This window comes from Chrysochloris asiatica, unplaced genomic scaffold (assembly GCF_000296735.1).
Source record: "Chrysochloris asiatica unplaced genomic scaffold, ChrAsi1.0 scaffold00103, whole genome shotgun sequence".
In the NCBI taxonomy this organism is placed as follows: Eukaryota; Metazoa; Chordata; class Mammalia; order Afrosoricida; family Chrysochloridae; genus Chrysochloris; species Chrysochloris asiatica.
In genome coordinates, this window is record NW_006408621.1 from 6,676,810 (window position 1) to 6,684,621 (window position 7,812).

Sequence of the window (7,812 nt, forward strand, 5' to 3'; positions counted from 1 at the left end):
CCCCACTGAATAATTTCCATCTTATCTAGATAGGTCTGGTGAAAGGATACAGGCATAAGATTCTTATGATTCAGTAGTGAGTAATTGTTATCACGACTAATTGTGATTAGCACAACTATAAAGGTAGAAGTTTTGTAACATAAAGGGCAGAGTAATTAAACTTACAGTTCAGAAACAGAGGACCCTATGACCATCAAGGGAGAAGAGCATGAGCGGAATATGTGACCCTATCCAGAGAAACAGTGACACTAGAGATGGAGGCAGAGATGATGACATGGAAAGATACAGCAGCAAAGGACTCTAGACTTATGGAAAGAGAAAGTTTGTGTGTTGGTGGCTGTGAGGCAGCCTTGCAGAATGTTCTCTTTGGTTGTTTAAGTGATTATATATTCCTAAGTGTTTTGTATACATCTAAAAAACCAAAACAGGGTAATAGAAGCAAATACTGTTGAATGACAACAATGCATGGAGGGGATTGTAATCATTGCAATGAAATGAAATATGAAAGGATGAGTATAAAACCAATGTTCTCCCATGTAAACTATCACTCAATTCACAATAAGAACTTTAAAAAAAAATCAGTTAATCATAGGTATATAGGTTTTTGTTGTTTTTTACTCTAATCCATTAGTCTAAATGTCTATCATTCTACAAGTACCAGACTGTTGTGATTATTATAAATTTAGAGTTCATTTTGAAATTAGAAAATATGAGTTTTCCTACTTTGTTTTTATTTTTAAGACCATTTTGTCTACTTGTGGCCCCTTGCAATTCCAAATTATTTTAAGGATTAGAATTTACAATTCTTCAAAGAAGATTATTGAATTTTAAGGTATTTCACTGAATCTGCAGATGACTTTGGGTAGTATTCACATCTTAACAATATTAGATCTTCCAATCCATGTAGAACACTGGATCATACTTGTATTTTCAGCTATTTGCTTTTTTAAATGATGGTATTTATTACTTTGTGTGTGTGTGTGAACTGAGTGATAGTTTACATGGGAGAACATTGGCTTTACACTATCATTTCATTGCAATGATTACAATCTATCTCCTCTGTGCATCATCATTCAACAGTATTTGCTTCCATTCTCTCTGGGTTTTTTTGTTTTGGAGGGATGTACGTAGAAACACACAGGAGTATACAATAATTTAAACAATCAAATGTCAATTCTGAAAGCCTGCTTTCTGGCCACCAGCACCCAGTCTATCTCTTTCCATGAGTCCAGAGTCCTCAGCTGCTGAATCATAAGAATCTTATCCCCATCTCTTTTCAACCAGACCCATCTAGACAAAATGAATACTATTCAGTAGGGACTCTACCTTCCCCTGCACATTCTTAAACTTAACTCCCTCTTGAAAACTTGTAAGCCAGTCACTTTGTGCCTTTATTGCCCCCTCATTTTAGGTAGCCAGTGTCTAAGATTCCGGTTCCTGTCTACCCTGTACACAGAGGGGATAGGATTGATATTTGATATGAAGACTCATTTCTTCTCAGTTGGTATTTTGAGCTACTACCTCCAGGAGTATAGGTCAAGTTCATCAAATTGTAGCAATTTACACTTCCTTTATGAAAAAAAAAAAAAAAGTTTTTAAATCTTCCTCTAGTCAAGTTCTGATTGTTAAGCCAGCAAGTTTAGGTCAAATAGGTACTATCTGCAAGTTGGGTGTTCTTGTATGTCTCCCCTCACTTCATATCAGGTGGATGCTTCACTTTCAGCTCTAGCCTTCCATGGCTATGTCCTTGTCCATGGGCTCAGGTGACTCCATGTCTCCTCATATTTTGGACCAATCAGACTTTCCTCTTCTCTATCTCATCTTCATGTCAACAGGAGTTTATGGAACATGGTTGAATTCAGTCCATTTATTCATTGCTGCCTTGCCCCCTCTTCCACTCACCAATAGACCAACATGGTCACCAGTAGGCCAACATGGTCACCAGCAAGCTTACATGCCTGCTCATGTATTCCCTTTGTGTTTCAGTCTTGGAGGAGGAATTGTCATGTATTACTTTCGTAACACAATATTGCAATCAAACACTAGTTCTAATTCAATTTATTGTCTTATTCAAGATTGTTGGAAATTAAGAATTGTTTTCTCTCTGTTGCCTTGGATGGACATTTCTTAAAATTATTGACATAGAGTTGGGGTTTAGATTTAACCAAGAGAGGAATTCATGTATGAATTTATAAATGAAAGAGAAAGAGAAGTTATAAATTATTATTGTCCTGTACCTGTGTCAGGCAGGTGCCTGGACTTCAGAAATCATGAAGTTTTGCATGTGATTTTTGAGCATCCACCTGCAACTTATCCATTATGGTGTTTATGCAGTATAGATCATCAACAGTGCTTTTCTGCAATTTCTGTATTTTTTCATTTCCTGAGTTCCAGTAGAAATGTTAATTACCTTATTTCCCCTAGACTTGGAAACCTGTAATCATTAGTTTTAAAACTCTTCCTATTTAAAAAGCTGATGTGAAACCTATACATAGACCAAGAGGCAGTTGTTAGAACAGAACAAGCGTATACTGAATGGTTTAAAATTAAGAAAGGTGCACAGAAAAGTTGTATTCTTTGACCATACGTATTCAATCCGTATACTGACCAAACAATCTGAGAAACTGGATTATATGAAAAAGAACATGGCATCAGGATTAGAAGACTCATTAACAAATTGTGATATGCAGATGATACAACATTGCTTGTTGGAAGCAAAGAGGGCTTAAAATGCTTACTAATGAAGATTAAAGACTACAATCTTCAATAGAGATTGTACTTCAGTGTAAATAAAGATCCTCACAACTGGATCAATAAATAATATCATGATAAATACAGAAAAGATTGAAGTTGTCAAAGACTTACTTTTGCTTGGATCCACAATCAAGACTCACAGAAGCAGCAGTCAACAAATCAAATGGCATATTATATTAGGTAAATCTGATTCAGAAGACCCTGTACAAGTGCTCCAAAGCCAAGATACCAGTTTGAGGACTAAGGGTGTGCCTGAACCAAACATAGTGTTTTCAATTGTCTCATATGCATGTAAAAGTTGGACAATGAATAAGGAAGACCAAAGAAGAATCAGTGCATTTGAATTTTGGTGTTGAAGAAGAATATTAAAAGTCTCAGAGAATGCCAGGACAAAAACAAATCTGTGTCAGAAGTATAGCCAGAATGCTCCTTAAGAGCCAGGATAGCGAGATTTCGTTTCTCATACTTCAGACATGTTATTAGGAGGGACAAGCCCTGATGTGGCACTGGGGGTTAATGCACTGAACTGTAAAGTCAATTCAAACCTCAAGGACAGCAATTCAAGCTCACCAGTCACTGCTTGAAAACCTTATACAGGGTCACTATGGGTCAGAACTGACTCGATGGCACTTAACAACAACAATAATCCCTGGAGAAGGGCATCATGCTTGGTAAAGTGGAGGGTCAGTGGAAAAAAGGAAGCCCCCCACTCCCCCCAATGAGTGGACTCACAGTGGCAGTAGCAATGGGCTCAAACTTATCAACAGTTGTGAGGGGAGTACAGAACTAGGCAGTTTTTCATTCTGTTTTGCAGGATCACTTTGAGTTGGAACCAACTCAATGGCACCTGACAACAACAGGATGGTTTTCGTATCCTGAGCAAAGCCATGACTATAAATGTTCCAGTAATTTCAAAGTATTTCATATTAGAATTTTAGAATGTAGAATTAAACAATTGAAGCAGCTCTCAGAGATCATACTGTTTTCCTTCATTTTAATAGTTGAGAAACAAAATACTCTTTGTTCTACACTCAAAGTGCTGACCAAAAGGAGTTAGTCCCTCAAATTGGATAAATTGTGTACAACCTAAAGATATTGTGTATGTAGTGTGAATATCATTGCTTGTGTGAAGGAGCAAGGGATAGTGAACTAGATCTTAGAGCTGTAGGGGTAGGACTGTTTCATAGCAGTGGCCTTCAGTTGAGATGTATTCAACCTGTAGAAACTACAAATGGACAAAAACTTGGGTAATAAATACACCATCCATACTATCCTACTTTATAATCTATTTCCAATGCTCCCATTAACAAAATAAAGCTTAATCTCTAATTGACCAAATTAGAGATTAAAGAAAATTGTAATACAGTGTATCCACATCAGACTAGAGAAATCAGGGGAGGGGAGGGGCAAAATGAGTGCCTCCTGCACAGCCACTTAGTGGTCCCACTGATCTCTTTATAGTAATACTATGTTTTTAAATGATTTTTGTAGTTTAGTCCCATTATTGTTGTTGTTAAGTGCTGTCAAGTCAGTTTTGACCCATAGCAACCCTGTATAGGGTTTCTGAGGAGCAGCTGGTGAGCCAAAACCACTGACCTTACAGTTCAAACGGCTTTGCAGTCTCGAACATTAATCCACAGTGCCACACCAGGACTCCTATAATAAACTGTTAATTCATGAATAGAAAGAGAATATTGTCCTCAAGTTTCTGTATCTAGGACTAAGTGTTGTGGTTGTTGTTAAGTACCCAGTATGGAGTCCTGGTGTGGCATTGCAGGTTAATGTGCTGGAATGCAAAGTCAGTTTTGAACCACAAGATCAGCGGTTCAAGCTCACCAGCTGCTCTTCAGAAACACTATACAGGGTCACTACGGATCAGAACCAACTCAAGGCACTTCAGAACAACAACAATATAATGTCTAAAATTAAGTACCCAATAAATGCTTGGTGAAAATTAAGAAACTTTTTCACAGTTATGAAACCTAGAAAGTAACCAAAATTGTTTAGGTTTTGAATAAAATTTTTGTTTGCTTGTTGGAGAAAATAATTTTTTATGTTGACAGGGTAGTAAAACATACTGATTTCCCTTCTAATAATTAGTATATAGTGTGTTTCAGTTGGTGGTTTATTTGTTTAATTTTTTTCCAGATTTTTAGTACTGGTATGTGCCCATGACTCTACTGGGTGTAGGAGATACACACACAGTGACCATGGTGGTTCACGCCATCCTGAAGTTCAGAGTTGATTTTAAATATTTAATTGAAATTTTCTTCCTCCTGTCCAGGATGATTTTACTGTGGTGCTATCTGTTGTGTATTTGGGAAAAGTTATTATTTGCCAAAGTAAAACATAATTTGGAAAGCATAACTTTCTCTCCAAGTCAGACAGTGACTTTTTTTTCTAGGATTATGTAGATTTTTCTCCACTGTCATTAAAAAGTTTAGCTCTGTGTGTTTATGTATGTGCTCGTTCACGGGCACACTCATCCCACTTGTGTGTTTCATTTATGTAAGTATTTGAAGACAAGTACAAAAGTTCAAGGATAAGTCAGTAAATAAGTTGAAACAAACTAAGCACTTTCCCTTACTCTTTCTAGCTGTGGGATTAATTACAATCCGCTTCCTGTGAGGAGGAAAATGCTTTTTCCAAGGCTCTTCTCCACTGAATAGGGTAGTGATCAAGCAGAGAGATGAATCATTCACTTGGAGCTGACGTCATCTGTGGTGGGCAACTAATGGAGACTCTTGTAAAGCTCCTTATGGCTACTGTAATACACCTGGGTGAGGGGATTGCCTAACAGGTCACAGATATGCCCACTTTTAGACTCCTCCATTAGAAGCTCTGGTAGCATAGTGGTTACGAATTGGGCTATGACCCACAAGGTCAGCTGTTCGAAACTACCAGCTGTTCCATGGGCAAGAGATGAGGCTTTCTGCTCCCATAAAGTTTTACAGACTCAGAAACCCTGTTCAGGGTCGCTGTGGTTCAGAACTGACTCGGCAGCACTTAACAACAACAACATAAAGGTATTCGACTTAGGACAGCTTTTCTTGAGCATTCATTTAGTGCTGGTTAGTAAAGCTCTCTGGTGGCATAGTGGGTTACATGTTGGGTTGCTAACCAAGAAGTCAAGTGTTCAAATCCACTAGTCACTCCATGGGAGAAAGATGAAGTTTTCTGACCCATAAAGATTTACAGCCTCAGAAACACTATGAGTCAGAACTGACTCCATGGTGCATAACCACCACCACATTAAGTATTACATTTTGTTTTTCTTCTCATTTAATCCTCACAACAATTCTATGACATAGACACCATCATCACCCCAATTAGAGATAAGAAAACAGAGGTTTAGAGTTGTTAAGTCATTTGACCAAGTTGGTACAATCAGTTAAATTGAAATACTAGAACTAGAATAGCTCTGTCATATGGTTTGCTCAATTATTTTCAACCCTTCCCTTTTTATCCTCATTCTCTCTGTTTACTTTTTAAATTATTATTACTATTGCTCTAAAATACTAATGTAATGATGAGAACTGATTGCTGACAAGTCTCATAAAGTGACTGTTCTAGGAATGACATTGTAGTTACTATCTAATGCAAGGATTGTAATGACTTATTAACACTTTTGAACTAAAATTTAAAATCTGTCTTACTAACATGGAGTCAAATAAAAGCAACAGGCAGCAATTATTCCTCTTTCTAGTGGTTTACCTCTCTCCTCAGTACTTGAGAAAAGCCATTTGGCATAGACTAGAAAGAACACTAGAATGAGACGCAAGAGTTTTAAACGTGAATTTATTTCAGCTACTTACTAGTCTGGCAAGTAAATTTACTTTTTAAATCTAAAAATTAAAAAAAAAAATTTATTAGGTTACTTCCATCTTTAACCTAAAATTCAGTGATGTGGGAATACTATTAGCTCATTTAGAGATTCTCAGCCTTCAGTGAATTCATGTATAGTCTATGATTCCATTAAAAATCATATTAAATTATGTACAAAATTATTGCAGGTTTTTAAGAGGCAGATGATGCAGCAGACAGATTGAAATTGCAGATTTTATATGCTGTTGAAAAAATTCACCCTTAGATTTTTATCTTTAGAGGTTTTCAAGTAAGTAATGGGTGACATTATTAGTTGTTATGTGGCAGAGGTGATGCTACTTGTTAATTCCAGGAATAATACTGTTTCTGTGATTTGAAACAGAGCGATTGCTCTTCTTCCGTATTGTAATGGATTGAATACAAGAGAAAACTCCAGACCAAACTGCTGTTGAGGCATCTGTGGCTCTTTCTGGAGTTGCTAGTAGAGGCATACACTGATGTAAGAATGTCATTTGGTTTTCATGCCATATCCCTTTCAAGTGGGACACAAGGGCTAGAGGATGTGTGTGGGATATGGAAAAGTGTAGGAGAGGAAATCATTTAGATGCCAAAACTCAGAATAGGAAATATATTCAAATACCACACTTTAGGAAAGACAAAAATGTATCAATACATAAATATTCCTTCTAGATAGTATCATTTTCATTTATTTTTAAACAAATGACAGAGAAGGTTTGTTTCTGTAATCTTAGCTCAGAATGTTATTTTTACCTGGTTGAATTTTTTTCCCCTTAAATCATATAACTTACTGTAATGAAAATATTCTAAACTAGAAATGAGTAATTAGATCAAGTCTGAATAGACACATTATGCTCAAATGTTATCATCTTGCTTCTACTACATGCCATTGAGTCAATTCCAACTCACAGAGACCTTATATAGGGTTTCTGAAGCTGAAATCTTTGTGAAAGCCTCATCTTTCTCCAGCAGAGCAACTGGTGATTTCAAACTCTTGACCTTGCTGTTACCAGCCCAACACTAACCCACTATGCTACCTATGATCCTTGTCTTGCTGTTGTTATTCTTAAGGCTGGTCAAGTAGGTTTCAACACATAGCTTATAGGGTTTCCTAGGAGCAGCTGGTGAGTTTGAACCACCGGCTTTGTGGTTCAGACCAACCTTGTGATCAGGTGCTTATACTATTGTTGTTGTTGTTGTTAGGTGCCATCAAGT